The sequence below is a fragment of the Vulpes lagopus genome, chromosome 12 (assembly GCF_018345385.1).
Source record: "Vulpes lagopus strain Blue_001 chromosome 12, ASM1834538v1, whole genome shotgun sequence".
In the NCBI taxonomy this organism is placed as follows: domain Eukaryota; kingdom Metazoa; phylum Chordata; class Mammalia; order Carnivora; family Canidae; genus Vulpes; species Vulpes lagopus.
Window position 1 is genome coordinate 4,271,054 of NC_054835.1, and position 17,368 is coordinate 4,288,421.

Genomic DNA, 17,368 nt, shown 5'->3' on the forward strand with positions numbered 1-17,368 from the left:
TGGCTGTGGAACACTCAAAGTGTGTCTGGTCTGAACTGATATGTAAAATACACACTGTATTTCAAAGATTTAGTAGAGGAAAAAAATTAAAATATCCCATTAATAACTTTTATATTGATTACATGCAAAATAATAATATTTTGAGTGTATTGGATTAATTAAGGGGCGCCTGTTTGGCTCAGTAGGTTAAGCATCCAACTCATGATAACGGCTCATCATAATCTCAAGGTTGTGAGATCTAGCCCTGTGTGGGACTCCATAGTTGGCATGGAGTCTGCTTGGGATTCTCTCTCCTACTCTCTCTACTCCTCCCACCCTTAAAATAATTCAGAGCACCTGAGTGGCTTAGTCAGTTGGGTATCCAACTCTTGATTTTGGCTCAGCTCATAGTCTCAGGGTCATGAGACCTAGCCCTGCATAAGGCTCCACACTCAGCACAGAGTCTACTTGAAATTCTCTCCGTCTCCCTCCGTACCTCCCCCCACTTGCATGCAAATTCATTTTCTCTCTCAAATAAATAAAATCTTTAAAAATGGATTAATTACATAATTAAAATCAATTTCAGTTGTCATCATTTCATTTTAAAAGATAGCTGCTAGAAAATATAAAATTACATATGTGGCTTCCATTTGTGGCTCATATTATATTTCTATTAGACAGCACTACTTCAGACTTTATATTCTACTGTTACAATAGAGCACAATCTGCTTCCTCTCATACTTCCTTTCTGTTATCTGAAACTTTCACTTCCTCTAGTGTTCATTGCTTGTTCCATTTGCTTTGTCTTCAAGCAGTTTTCTTTTTGGGGTTTAATTTCTGGAAGTAAATCTTTTCTGGATATCTACTAAATCCTTGAGGACTTAGATTCCCAGGAGAATTTACCCTCCACATCTCCCTTTCTGTACTCACAGCATCCCAGCTTTGTCCTTAATTCTCCGATCTACTTGTCCAGAGCCCACTCAAGGTAGGTTATTCTCCCCTGGGGTATGCAAATGGTCTAGAGATCTGGGAGCTCTGTTTCCATCAACTGGCTGATATATATATGTAAAATATCTCATTAATAACTTTATATTGATTATATGCAAATTATATACATATAAATTATACAAAAGTGAGCCATTTATGATGTCAAATGCTACAATTTATAATGAAAACAGTTATACGTATCTGTGTGCTAGCAACAAGGAGATGAAAGAAGAAACAAATAGAGACAAATTGGTAGTAAGAGGCTTTAATTCACTTCTCTAAGTTCATGACATACACGTTGAAAATAATAATATAAAACACCTAAAAATGTAGCTAATGAGGTAAGTCTGATATATAATCACACTGACCAACCATTTAAAACAGTGATTGAACATTCTTCCTATTGATTCATAAAATTGGCTATGTGTTAATTCAAAAGTAAAACAAAGGTGGAAATGGTGAGATAATGTTCTTTGATCAGAATGCAGTAAAACTAAAAATCACAATACCCAAACGCACATTTTTTTCTGCCTGTAAAATTTAGAACTTGCAACAGTTCTTGGATCTGGAAGAAATCAAACCTCAAACTTCAAAGTGTTTGGAAAATAGTGGTAGTAAAAATTCTGTCAGGCCTATGAGAGGTAAAACAGTTCTCAGAGGAATATTCATAGCTTTTGAATATGTATATAAGTGATTAAGAAAGAATGAACAAAAATGCATCATTTAGCTCAAGAATAGAAAAAATAAACCTTAAAGAAGTCCAAAGGAAGAAATCAAAAAGAGAAAAGTGAATACGAATGAATTAGAAGAGAAAAAAGTAACATTGCTAAATCCAGATCCTTGTCCTTTGAGGGGGAAAAAAGAATGTATCTGTGGTTTGGTGACTGAGAGAAAGTAAAACTACACAGAATAATCATTACAGCTGGGAAATAAATACAAAATAGTCATAAGCATTGTAAGAGATACTTTGCTCAACTTTATGCAAATAAGTTTGGAAACTAGAAGAAATGATACTTAGGAAAAAAATTGATCAAAATTTACTCTAGAGGGATCCCTGGGTGGCACAGCGGTTTGGCGCCTGCCTTTGGCCCAGGGCGCGATCCTGGAGACCCAGGATCGAGTCCCACGTCGGGCTCCCGGTGCATGGAGCCTGCTTCTCCCTCTGCCTGTGTCTCTGCCTCTCTCTCTCTCTGTCTCTGAGACTATCATAAAAAAAAAAAAAAAATTTACTCTAGAGAAGGAAGAAATAATAAACCCACAATTACCATAGAAGAAATAGAAAATGGTGCTAAAGATTTACCCATCTTGTTGAAAAATAAACTGTCCTAGACAGTTTTCCAGGGGAAGTCTACCAATTTTTTTAAGGGCCAGATAGTTCTAATGCCATTTAAACTGTTCTGGGGCCTGAAAATTTTTTAAACGTTCAGATTGTTTTTGTGAAGCAACAGAAACACATGGATGCCCATACACATCACATATGCATACATCTATGAATAGTGATACAAAAATTAAAACAGAATAAAACTAATACACCATGAGCAAGTGTTTACTACAGCATACATGAAAGGTTCAATATTTTAAGTTCTAACAGAATTAATTAAAATCTATAAAAATCAGTATTTTAAAACATTATTATGTAATAAAGCAAGAATAATAAAGTTAATGTAGGAAGTAGATATATGCTTATTCAGTGCAACATTCTTTCAGCTTTGGTGTTTGAAATTTTTCACAAAATGTTGGTAAAATATCTATTAATAGAATTTATCATATTAATAGGTCTAAGGAGAAAGATCACGAGATAGTCTTCATAAACACTGAAAAGGCATTTGACAAAACTCAATATCTATTCTTAATTATAAAGCATTTAATAAAATAGGAAGAGACAGTTACTTCTTTAACATAAAAATAGATTCATCTCAACCCATAAGCCAGCATTATGCTTAATAGGGAAAACACTAAAAGCTTTCCCACTAAAGTCAGGATAAAACAAAAATGTCCAATATTATTATATTGGACTATTATTTAGCATTGTGCAAGAAATAACAAGTGTAATTAAGGAAAGATATTAGATGTAAGAATATAAGAAAGTGAGACATTAAATTGTTTATTTGCAGATGATAGGATGGGATGATATGATTGTGTATAGCTGTAACCCAAGAGACTCAGTTGAAGAAGTATTATCAAAATAAGATAGTTCAATAATGTTGTTGGGTACAAAATTAAAAGAAGAACCAAGGATATATATATATATACACATACACACACACACACACACACACACACACACACATATATATATACCACTCTCTTGATACTTAAAATACTCAGTATTTATCATAATGAGAAATGCGTGATATATATGTGAGTAAAACTTTGAAATACAGAGGCTCACAAGTGATGGCTTTAAACATGGAAAGTTTTCTCATGTTCTTGGGTAGGAAGACCCAAATGACAGTTCTTTTAAAATTAATTTACAGTGTAATGCGATCCCACTAAAATGCCAACGGTATTACTTAATGAAACCAGCTGATTCTAAAGCTCACATAAAAATGAACAAACCAAAATGGAAACCAGTTTTTTAAATGTAAAGAAATTAGGGAGAAATAGGACATCAGATACTAGAACAGTGTAGCAATGGTACTTGTGAGTATAGACAGATCAATGATACAGATAAAAAGTTCAGAATTTTCCCAAATACGCACAGTAGCTTAGTATATGATAGAGATGGCATTTCACATCAGTGGGGGAAAGATTGATCATTCAATAATATGTCTTGAGATAACTGGATAGTCATCTGGGCAAAAGTTGGATCCCTTCTTGTACTTTACATGATAATAAATTTCAGGCAGATCAGAGGTTTAAACAGAAAACACCCTACGACCCAGCAATTGCACTGCTGGGGATTTACCCCAAAGATATAGATGCAGTGAAACACTGGGACACCTGCACCCCAATGTTTATAGCAGCAATGTCCACAATAGCCAAACTGTGGAAGGAGCCTCGGTGTCCATCGAAAGATGATGGATAAAGAAGATGTGGTCTATGGATACAATGGAATATTCCTCAGCCATTAGAAACGACAAATACCCACTATTTGCTTCGATGTGGATGGAACTGGAGGGTATTATGCTGAGTGAAGTAAGTCAATCGGAGAAGGACAAACATTATATGGTCTCATTCATTCGGGGAATATAAAAAATAGTGAAAGGGAATAAAGGGAAAGGAGAGAAAATGAGTGAAAATATCAGTAAGGGTGACAAAATATGAGAGACACCTAACTCTGGGAAATGAACAAGGGGTAGTGGAAGGGGAAGTGGGCGGGGGGTTGGGGTGACTGGGTGATGGGCACTGAGGGGGGCATTTGGGCGGGATGAGCACTGGGTGTTATGCTATATGTTGGCAAAATGAACTCCAATAAAAAAAGAAAAAAAAGAAAACGAGACCATAAACCATCGGAGAATTTTTTATAATCTGGGCAGAATTGATCTTGGAATGCCAGAGCCCTTTCTGGAAGCCATAAAATGATTGTTATATTCAACTACATTAAAAAAAAATCTGTAAGGCAAAAACCATCAGAACCTAAATCCCTAGAAACTACAGGTTGGGGGGAATAATTTGCAACACATCATAAAGGGTCAGGTTCTCTAACAAATGAAGAAGCATTCCTAAAAAATGAAACAAATAGAATGACAGCCCCATACAGGAAAAATGTGCAAAGGCTCTAAAGCATGCATTCTCAATATGTGTCCTGGGGTCCCCAAAAAGGCAAAAATTATTTCTTGGGGAGCAGAATATCTCAGATATCTCATATATTACAATGGTTTGTGTCCATCCAAAGCTCAACTCTAAGGAATAAATTTTATTCCTTAGTATTTAATTCCTGTTGATAGGGAGAAAAGAAATTTAATTTTAATTGGTTGATTAAACAAATTTATTAATTGTAATAATATAAATTATAAGAAAATAATTGTAATAATTAAAGCAAAATTTTCTCCTTTTAGGGTCGCTAATGAAAAAGTGTTGAGAAATATAAATCTAAAAAATAGTTGACAGAAAAGAACATACAAATGGTTGTTGATCATATAAAAATATATTCATGTAAAGGCTTTACAGAAATGTTCAAAGCAGCATTATTCCTAATAGCCAAATGGTGAAACAACCCAAATGTCCATCAACTGATGAGTGAATAAAGAAAATGTGATAGATCCAGGTGATGGAATATTATTTGGCCATAAATAAGGAATGAAGTGCTGACACCCTCTACTACTTAGATGACAGCCTCATAATAAGTGAAAGAAGCCAGTCACAATAAATCACACGTGTGATAAAATCACATGTGTGATTTTATTTGTATGAAATGTCAAGAAAAAGTAATCTGTAGAGAAAGTGGTTGCTTAGAGCTGGGGTTGATGGGGTATTTGGAAGAGTGATTGCAAAGGGTACAGTGTTTCTTTTGGGCTGATGAAATATTCTAAAATTGATTGTGGTGGTGGTCATAGAACTCTGAATATACTAAAAGGCACTGAATTGTACACTTTATGGATGAATTGTTTGATATGTGAATTAAGTCCAGTAAACTGGTTACCAAAAAAATAGTAGTAGTGGTTCTTTGTCCTTTTTTTAAGGCTTTATTTATTTATTCATGAGAGACACACAGAGAGAGCGAGAGGCAGAGACATAGGCTGGGGGAGAAGCAGGCTCCCTGCAGGGAGCCGGATGTGGGACTTGATCCCAGGACCCCAGGATCATGCCCTGGGCTGAAGGCAGAAGCTCAACCTCTGAGCCACTGGGACATTGCAATCTTTCTTTAGGATGGACTACTGTAGTATCTCTAAAAAGCTGTGGATACTCTCTTCAGAAAGATTTGTACATGCAGAACAGTTTGCATTTAATTTCAGTGAGTTTAAGGACCCATAGACTCCCTAGGATTCCGTGCAGCTCAGCCTCAGACCTTCTGCAAGATATTTAGTGACATGGAAATATTTTCATTAATTGCCATTAAGTAGAAAACACAGTTTATTAAAAATAGAATGATTAGAAATCATTTCTGTGGTGTGTATCAACTCTTCTTATTCTAGAAAATTTCTCGCTTATTTTTGTCCATTTCTCATTTATTCAGGTCTCCTTTTATGTCAAGTTGTATGATTCTCTTCATATATCTGCACTTCTTTTTTTTTGCTATTTAATAATTTGTGTTGCTCCCTTGTATTGTATTTTTATTCCAATATTACTTTGAATTTTTATTGCTGCCACATTTATTTTATAAATGGCTGCCTTACCAAATGCTCTTCATTTTTTGACTTTTTACCCCTCCATTGTATTTAATTTCCAAAATGGAAATATCATTATTATTTTCTGAATATAAAAGCCATACATGTTCATCATCTTAAAATTCAAACAATTTAAAAGATTAGAAAGTGAAAGTACCTCCATAATTTCACCCCTAGAGATAACCACTGTTTCTTATTAGTAGTATTTTTCAGTTAATTAGCAGGGGCTTCCCAGATAGAAAAATCATATCATCTTTAATTAATGTGCGACAAGATAATGTTTGGAGGATATTAAGCCAATGCATTTTCTTTAAAAAAAAAGAATCTTAATTATGAAATATCTTAAACATACAAAAAGGTACAGAAAGAGATATAACATATTCATTTTGCCATTGTCAGAGTTTTGGAGTCCTTCCCCCAAGGACACCACCCATCCCGATAAGTTTACAACCTAAGCAGGTATCTGCAAACAATACACAGAATTATTTTGTGTCTTCTTCAATGTACATGGATAGTAGCTTACCATCTATAACATTTTTTTTATTTTAAGATTTTATTTATTTATTCATGAGAGACACAGAGAGAAAGGCAGAGACATAGGCAGAGGGAGAAGCAGGCTCCCCGTGGGGAGCCCAATGCAGAACTCAGTCCTAGGACCCCCGTGTTCACGACCTGAGCCAAAGGCAAACACTCAACCACTGAGCGAGCTAGGCGCCCCCCATCTATAACTTTTTAAAATGTTTTGAGATTTACGCAGGTTGATATACATAGATCTAGTTTTCATTTTAGCTGCTTGCTGGTATTCCGTTGTAATGACTGTTTTGCCACTTCCTGTCTAAGGTCCAGTTGTTTCCATTTTTAAACAATTATGTATAGTACATGATAAACATTCGTATCCATGTCTTCTTAGGTACACGGGATGGGGGCATTTATCTAGGGTAGATATGTGGATATAGAATTGCTAAATCACAAGATCTGTGCACCTTCCACTGGACTAGGCCCAGTATTATCAAAATATCTCCAGTGTGATCATACCAGTGTACATTCCCACAAGCACATGTTCTGCAAGAGTGCTTGTTTTTCCTTGCATCCTCCCCATAATGAGGTACCATCTGATTTTTAAGTTTTGCCAATGGATGGATATGAAATGTATCTCATTGTTGCTTGAGTTGCATTTTCTTGATTACCTGTGAGGGTGCAGAGCTTTTTACATATTTATTTACTCTTGAAGTTTTCTCTTCAGAATCCCTGTTCATAGCCTTTGTCCATTTTCCCCCTCATTGGTTTGCAAAAGTTCATTATATATTGTGGACACTAATATTTTGCTGTAGATAATTTCTCCCACACTATGCTTTTTTCACTCTTTTATAGTATCATTTACTGTATACAAATGCTTTATTTTTGTGTCCTCAGGTTTATTAATGTTTGTCTTTATGGTTTAGCACTTTTTCTGTCTTGCTTAGGTAATCCTCCCCACTTCAGTGTCATAAACACACATTCCTATATTTATTTCTGAAAGTTTCAAGATTTTTACAATTTATAATTAGTCTTTATCCACCTGGAATTAATTTTTATATGATGTATATTTTTATATGAAATTATTATTAGGAATTTTGTCTTTTCCTCATATGGACAACAAATAATTCCAGTATTATTTTTCTCCTTTTCAACTTTTTACTTTTAAAAATTTCAAACATATACCGACGTACAGAAAATAGGATAATAAACTTCATGTACTCATCATCCATTAATGCTCATTTCATGGTCAATCTTGTTTCATCCATTGTGCCAATCATTCCCTCTCCTGAATTATTTTATTTTTTAAAAAAGATTTTATTTATTTATTTATTTATTTATTTATTTATTTGACAGAGAGAGAGCAGGGGCGCAGCAGAAAGAGGGAGAAGCAGGGGCTTCTGCTTTTCCCGATGCAGGGCTCAATCCCAGAACCCCGGGATCATGACCTGAGCTGAAGGTAGATGCTTCACCCACTGAGCCACCCAGACACCCCTCTCTGAATTATTTTAAAGCAAAGTCAGGCATAATATAATTTCATCTGTAAATATCTGAGCATGAGTCTTTAAAAGAACACAACAATTTATTATGTCTAAAAAAAAACATTAATTCCTTAATACCAATAAACAGAGTTCTACAGGTCATACCATAATTTTCTTTTTGCAGTTGGCTTGAATCAGAATCTGAATAAAGTCCATATATTGTTGTTGATTGAATTTTCTCAAGTCTATTTTAATATATGAATATCTCTTTCCTCCTTTTTCCCCCTTGAAATTTATTTATTAAAGAAATTAGACTGTTGGTTCTGTATAGATTCCCACATTCTAAGTTTTCCTGACTGTATATTTGTGGTGGTATCATTTAACATGTTCCTCTGTTCCAGTGTTTTCTATAAAGAGTTTAGAGACCTGATGACATTCAGGTTTGACATTTGTCAAGAATACTTCATCCAAGATTTTGTGTATTTCCATCAGCAGGTGTATAATGTCGAACATCATATATTTGGGATATTAACAATCCTTGATGTGCCTAGATACATTATTTCCTTAGGGCTTGGAAAGTGGCAATATTCTAATTCTATCTTCCATTATCCTTTATTACAGTAGCATTTATTGAACAGTTCATCCTTTTGTCACTCATTATGCTGGTCCCTTATACATGAGGCTCAGTTTCCAGGCTCTCTTTACTGTTCTTTTGACTTATCTATCTGTCCCGGCACTAATGCCATATTATTTAAATTTCTCTAGCTTGATGGTAAGTCTTCATATCTGGCAGAAGAATATATTGCAGAATACGTTAGCTTATACACACACACACACACACACACACACACGCAAAGCTCTTCTTGACCCTTTATGATTTATAGATATTTTGGGATCTGCTTATCAAGTTCCATGGAGAACTCCCTTGATGTTTTGGAATGGCACTGTGTCAAATCTGTAGGTCAATTTAGAGAGAATTTCCATCTCTGTTGTATTGAGTTGTCCCATCCACTAACAGGAGCTAGCTATTTATTCATTGAGACCTTTTATATGCTTCAGTGAAGTTTTATAGTTTTCTCTTCAAAGTTCTTACATACTTATAGATGTTGTCATTGCAAATGGTATCTTCGTTTTGAATTACGTTTTTTAACTTCCTAGTGTATGGAAATGCAGTCCATTTTTATATATGGGATTTGTATATAGCAGGTTTAGGAACTCTATTATTCTGGTAGTATGTTGGTAGACTTTCCTGAAATTTTTTCAAATGTATGCAATGATTTTTAAAACCGGGAATAATGGCAATTCTGTCATTTTTAATTCATTTATTTTTTTCTTTTGGCTCATCAATTGTATTTGTCTAATATTGACTACAAGTGGTGATAGTGATCTTTTTTTTTGCTTCTTTCTGAATTTCATAGGATGCTTTTTGCTTTTCAGCACTAACTGCCAAATATATTTAACTTTTCTTTTTATTTTTTCCATCTTTGTTAAGATATGATTGACGTATAATATTGTGCAAGTTTAAGATGTACCATGTGATAATTTGATACATGTATGTGTAACAAAATGATTATCATAATAAGGTTAGTACATCCTCACCTCACATAATTATCATTTTTCTTCTGATGATAGTGGTGGTAGTTGTGAGAATATTTAAGATTTACTCTCTTAGCAACTTACATATGTACAAAACAGAATTATATAGTCACCATGCTGTACATGCCTCAGAACTTATTCATCTTATATTTTGAAGTTTGTACCCTTTGACTAGTACATACCCCTTATGAGACCAGGTAAGCTCCTTTCTATTTCCTAGATAACTTTTCATAAATAAGCATTCAATTTTATCACATGCTTTTCCCCACATTTGTTAAGATGATAATATGGCTTGTCTGTTTTTTTTAATATTACTGGGCTGTAGGGCTCCTGGCTGCCTCAACTGGAGTATACAACTCTTGATCTTGGAGTCAGGAGTTTGAGTCCCATGTTGGGTGTAGAGATTACTTAAATAAAAACTTAAAAAAAAAATATATATATATATAATAAATTTCTCTGCTATAACACTTTCTGTACTCTTATTTCCAATCCTTCTGAGACATAATCTTATATTGCTTATGACTGTTTGCTTTTTTCTCCTCCAATCTAAGCATCTTTATCTTTTAATTGGCAGAGTTGATCCATTTTTTTTTTATTTATTTATGTATGTATGTGGAGTAGGGAGCCTGATGCAGGGATTAGATCCCAGGACACTGGGGTCATCACCTGAGCCGAAGGCAGATGCTTAACTGACTGAGCCACACAGGCACCTATTTTTAATACTAACATATATTTATTTCTACCATCTTATTTTTTGTTGTTTCCTATGCTTTCTCTTTATTTATTCTCCCTGCTGCCCCCCCCTTGCCCCTACCTTGTATTTTATGGATCAGACTTCTTTATTCCCTCCATTCCTTTGTTCTTCTCTAGTGGTTTGGAAGTTTTAGCATCTATTTCTCTGCTTTCAGACAATAAGCTTAAATTTTTATAATGCATGTGTGAATGACCAAAGTCAGAAGTTCATTGGTATTCATACCCTCCCCTAAACTGTTCAGGGATCAGATGACCCCTCTCTCCCCCACCATGCATGTTATTTTGTCTAGAAATCTAATTCCACAAAGTTTTAAGACTTTTCCAAATTAATTCACTATTTAATATCTGTCTCCTCACCTCCGGGCTAGTGAACTTCAGTTCATACGTCTATAGCTCCGGTTTTTTAAAACATCCCTCTTTATTTCTCACATCTGGGCATTTTCATTTATGTGTATTTATGTGTGCACGTGTGTGTATATGAGAGAGAGAATGAATAGGTCTGTATTTTGAAAATTTTGTGGAATATTTTATCTAGGATTTCTAGGAAGATTCTAGATGAAAGCAGAAAGGGATAACACATCTCAGTTTGCCATATTGAGTGGCACTTCAGAATTTTTGGCATTTATATATATGCACTTAGAAAAGATAGTTTGTTTTACTGTGTTTTTTAACATATAAAGTATCATATTGTATATATTATTCTGTATTTTTTCCATCAGGAATAAGCATCTTTCCTGTCAATATCTATGCATTAAACTGATTTTCATGGTTATAGAATTATGGATTTAATATAGTTTATTCAACCACATTTTGCTTGGACACTAAGATTATTTACATATTTTGCTATTATAGGGAATGTTGCAGTCAAAACCATGTACAAGCTGCCTTAAGAATGCATGCAGTATTTCTATAAGATAGAAGCAAAGGGCGGGAAAGTGAACTGGTGCAGCCACTCTTGAAAACTGTGTGGAGGTTCCTCAAAGAGTTAAAAATAGATCTGCCCTACGACCCAGCAATTGCACTCTTGGGGATTTACCCCAAAGATACAGATGCAATGAAACGCCGGGACACCTGCACCCTGAGGTTTATAGCAGCAATGTCCACAATAGCCAAACTGTGGAAGGAGCCTCGGTGTCCATCGAAAGATGAATGGATAAAGAAGATGTGGTCTATGGATACAATGGAATATTACTCAGCCATTAGAAATGACAAATACCCACCATTTGCTTCGACGTGGATGGAACTGGAGGGTATTATGCTGAGTGAAGTAAGTCAGTTGGAGAAGGACAAACATCATATGGCCTCATTCATTTGGGGAATATAAAAAATAGTGAAAGGGAATAAAGGGGAAAGGAGAGAAATAAGTGGGAAATATCAGTGAGGGTGAGAGAACATGAGAGACAGCCAACTCTGGGAAATGAACAAGGGATAGTGGAAAGGGAGAGGTGGGCGGGTGGTGGGGGTGACTGGGTGACGGGCACTGAGGGGGGCACTTGACGGGATGAGCACTGGGTGTTATGCTATATGTTATGCAAATCAAACTCCAATAAAAAAATATTAAAAAAAGATAGAAGCAAAGGTGTGGTATTGTCATGATATAGAATATGCATTTTTTCATTTTAATCCTGCCCAAATGCCCTTCAAAGTGGGAATGTCATTATATGTACATTTTCATATATATTTTATATTCCTCTCATAGGGTGTAAATCTATTACCCCCATCTTGTCAAAGCTTGTTATACTCCAACTTGAAAAAAGTTTGCTGAACTAGTGGTTGAAAATTATCCCTTTATTTTACTTTGCATTTAGTCTTCTGATTACTAGTAAAATGAAACATCTTTTACAATATGATTACTGACCATTTGCATTTCTTTATCTGTGAATTGTCTGTTCATATTCTTTGTCCATTTCCTATTCTAGATTGTTTGTCTTTTTCTTAATGATTTGTAAGAATTATGGCTTATAGAGTAGTCAACTTGACAAGAAGTTGCATTTACTAGACTTTTTGGCATTCGGATTTTGTGCTTTATTTAAGCTTCCCATACCCCAAGTTGATCATACAGTCTCCTACATTTCTTCTAACACAGTTGTTTTGTGTTTTGCTTTTAGGACTTTAATCCACTGGAACTTTTTCCTTACGGATAATGTGAGGTAAGGATCTAATTTTATTTTTTTTCATATGGGAAGTATTTGTCAAGTGGTATATAGCTTCCTCACACATTTGATATTGCATCTTATTTAGCATAAGTCAATGGATAGATATATCTGAACTCTACTCAGTTCTATTTATTTGTCTTTTCCTGTACCAGTGTCAGACCACTTTAATTTCTCTAATTTTACAAAGTTATGAATCTTACAGACTAAAATATACATTGATATTTATTTGATCAATTCGTGTACATTTGCTCTTCCATACTAATTTTACAGTCAGCTTTTAAAATTCCATGAAAGGGATCCCTGGGTGGCGCAGTGGTTTAGGCGCCTGCCTTTGGCCCAGGGCGTGATCCTGGAGACCCAGGATCCAGTCCCACGTTGGGCTCCCGGTGCATGGAGCCTGCTTCTCCCTCTGCCTGTGTCTCTCCCTCTCTCTCTTTCTCTCTCTGTGTGACTATCACAAATAAATAAAAATTAAAAATAAAATAAAATAAAATAAAATTCCATGAAAAATCCTATTGAGTTGCAGTTGATTTTATGTTGACTTTAAAGATTATTTGAGGGAGGGTTTCTTTTATATTCCAGATGCTTTAAGCTTTTTATTTGTTTAAACTTTCTTCAGGAACTTATTTTATTACATTTAGATGAGAAAATATAGCCTTCTTCCTATAATAAATATTTATTTAGCACCTACATTATAGAGGCCACTGTGCTAGATATTGAAGATCAGTGGTGATAAGACAGTCATGTTCTCTGCCCTCATGTGGCTTAAACTTCCTTAACATTTCCTTTGTGGGCTAGAAAAATATTTCATTTTTTTAAAATGCCAAATGGAATGTTTAAGATTATGTATTTTATGTATGTAGATTATAGATTTTGAAACAGATCTAGTAAATAACCTTATTAATGAAATTATTCATGTCCTCCATATTTTTATTTCTTTTTGCCTACTTGATTTGACAAAGCAATGCAATAATATTAAGGTATCCTATTAAGATTATGATTTTGCCAAATTCATCTTGGTGTTTCTAATAGCTTTTGCTTTGTATATTGCTTTTTAAAAAATACTACCATTTATTAGATTTTTTAATAAAGAAAATGTTAAAGAATATCCCATAATCTCACCATCAACATAGTCTTTATCAATTCCCCACACACACACACACACACACACACACACACACACACACACAGAGTTAGGAAATTCAGATAATATGGAAAACAAAAATTCAGGTTTCCTGCTTCACTGACCCTCTTCCTGAAGGCAGCCACTGTTAACAACTTCACAAATTTTGTCTGAGATCACCTTCTTTCTCTCCAGCATTGTTCCACAGAGTCTCATGTTTCTGGAATGCCATGATGAACAGAACTCTCTCTAATGATATAGTCTCCATGTGTTTTGGAGTAGGTGTTTTTTGGACTGCCTGTGCTCCTGCTGCCAATGCCTCTTGCTTTGGAACTGCTTAGGCCTTCTAGAGCAGTGCATCTTAGACATTTATGTGCACCCAGATCCCTGGAGACATTGATAAAAAGCAGATTCTGATTCAATGGATCTGGGATAGGACCTAAGATTCTGCATTTCTAACAAGCTCTCAGGTAATAACCCGGGCTGCTAGCTCATCAGCCATGCTTTGAATAGCAAGGTCCTGTCCTTAAACTTGTCTGCCCTTAGGAGCTCCCTGGGGAGTTTTAGAAACTATGACTGCCTGAGTGAGTACCACCCCCAGATATTCTGATTTAATTGATATGGGTCATGGTCTACACAGGGCAGATTAAAAGCTCTCCAGATAATTCCAGTGTGCAGCAAATTGTGAGAACCACTGTTCTGAAGAAGGTCTCATCTCATCACCACACTTCACTTTTGCTACAAAATTGCTCTTGGCAGATGCCTGCACTAAAACTGCTCTTAAAGCTCCTGTAAACCTGTTTCCCCGGGGTCCTGGAGAGGACCAAGATCTTCACTGTGTGCTCAAAGGGTGCAGGTTCGCTGTGTTCTGTGCCTCAAGGAAACTTTTCACTGCAGTTTCATGTCCTCATACGTTCCACCTTTCAGGAAGGCACTATTTGTATCTTATCCTATCTCCCAGAGTGAGAGAGAATGAAATCAGACAGTCTGGACATGCTGAAGCATCCACCGAGCAAACAAATTTTGCCCAGTTCTCACTTCCTAAATAGAATAATCCTGCCTGGGAGATCTAACCTAGGCCTGCCTTCATCTGTCATTGTCTTGCCTGGTCCCCGTTTCATCTGTCATACCTTTGCAGTGCCTTTCCTTAGAAAAAGTGGTTCTCAAAGTGGGGCCCCTGGGCAGCAGCCTCAGCATCACCCAGGAATTAGAGATTCTCAAGCACCACCCCAGTGTTATGATCAGAAATTCTGGGGGTGGAGCCCAGAAATCAGTGTTTCATTAAGCCCTTCAGGGGATTCTAATGCCTACTCAAGTTGAGAACCTTTGCCCAAGATGCTGACTGATTTATCTCGTTGGGGGTGGTGCTCAAGCATCACTGTGTTGAAAAGGTTCCCCAGGTGATTCTCATGTGCAGCCAGGGCTATGAACCACTGCCTTAGAGAGTCCTAATTCCTTAGATTTATCAGGCCATTCTCTTAGGGGCCAAGTAATAACTTGATCTCCAGCTACAATGGTTCCATCACCTTGAAATTCACTTTATAATACTTCTAGTATTTTGTACTGATCTTTTCCTCTTTCCTCTCAAATTTGTCCAGATTTTCTGTAGCTCCTTGGTTTAGATGCCCTGGCATTTTAAGTTGAGAGTTCCCAGTTGCTTCAATGATATGATACACTCCGTGTGTATCTGTGTGTGCATGCCTGTGCATACCTGTGTGCACCCACGCGCACATGTCTGTGTGCACGCACATGTGTGCACACATGTACATGTGGGTGTGTGTGCACATATGTACATATACCCATGTGTGCATGTGAAAGAGGCCATCTCCCACTCGTTCCCCGGATATGGTTCCCTTGGGGAGAATCATTCCAGTCTTCTTTTTTTTTTTAAGATTTTATTTATTTATTCATGAGAAACAGAGAGAGAGAGAGAGAGGCAGAGACACAGGCAGAGGGAGAAGTAGGCTCCATGCAGGGAGCCCGACATGGGACTCGATCCCTGGTCTCTGGGATCACGGCCTGGGCTGAAGGCAGTGCTAAACCTCTGAGCCACCCAGGCTGCCCTGTTCCAGTCTTCTCTTGCTTCTCTTCCTTTGGCATATTTCCTTGTGTTCATTTCTGGCATAGTAACAGCCAAGATGTGGTGGCCCCTTCTCTAAGGCTCTGTCTACCTTTCCCTTTCATATCAGTCTCTTCTGCCTTTAAGGTCCCATTTGACATTTTGTAGCCAACCAGTCTGGTCCAAAGTTCTCAGTGTTTCTCTTCCTCCACTCCGAGGGGCTGTTTTTAATTGTTTTGTTTTTTCCATTGCTGCTGCTCTGCTGGTCTGAAGTATACTCTTCTCTGCATACCTCAATTTTCTGGATAGCTTAAATCTTAGAAACAGGATCCTCCAAGGACAGGATTTTTTAACTTCTCTGTACTTTTTGGGTTTACAATCATTTTATTGAGTTATTTCTCTATGAACATAAGAAGACAGCACATCTCTTTATAACAGATTCCATTTTCCTTTTTCCTTGTACATTAATAAAATATGCTGTTCTCCTTAGAGTGAAGTCTCAATTTGGACCTCTAAAATCCAAGGCTCTGATTATTCCAGAGCCAAGTTTAGACCACATGGGCAGGGGTGGAGTGTGACCCATAAGAGCCTATGGACAAGCCACATACATACACAGCTTCCATTGACCCTGAATGTACCATAAGACAACATAGAAGGGCATGGAATTTTGGCTGCCTACCTGTGCTGTCTCCCCAACTCTCATATTAAGGGTGTGAAGGTGGGGGCTCCTGTGTGTACAGCATATAGCATGCATGGAACTTGGGCACAGTATACATTTTATGAAAACAACAGTAATGGGATCCCTGGGTGGCTCAGCGGTTTAGCACCTGCCTTCGGCCCGGGGTGTGGTCCTGGGGTCCCAGGATCGAGTCCCACGTCGGGCTCCCTGCATGGAGCCTGCTTCTCTCTCTCTCTCTCTGTCTCTCTCTCTCTCTCTGTCTCTCATGAATAAATAAATAAAATCTTAAAAAAAGGAAACAGTAAAAACAAAAAGTAGCTGTTCCTCCCCTTAATTTCCAAAAGGTTAACATTGTAGGTACATAATGGCCTCCCAAGGTGCCTGTATTCATCTCCAGAACCTGTGACTATATTGCCTCACGTGTTAAAAGGTATATTCTGATGTAGTAAGTGAAGGATCTTGAAATGGGAGGATCAGAATAGATTATCCCAGTGAGGTCTAAATGTACTCCCAAGAGTCCCTATAAGAAGGAGGCAAGAAGTTCAGGGTGAGGAAAAGTTGGCATAACAACATAAGCAGAATGAGAGAGAGAGAGAGAGAAAGAGAGAGAGAGAGAGAGAGATTGGAAGATGCTAGGCTGCTGGCTTTGAAGATAGAGGAGGGGGTCATGAGCCAAGTGCAGACGGCTTCTAGAAGCTGGAAGGGGAAAGGAAATAGATTCTTCCAGAGCCTCCAGAGGCAGTTCAGCCCTCCCCAAACCTCAATTTTA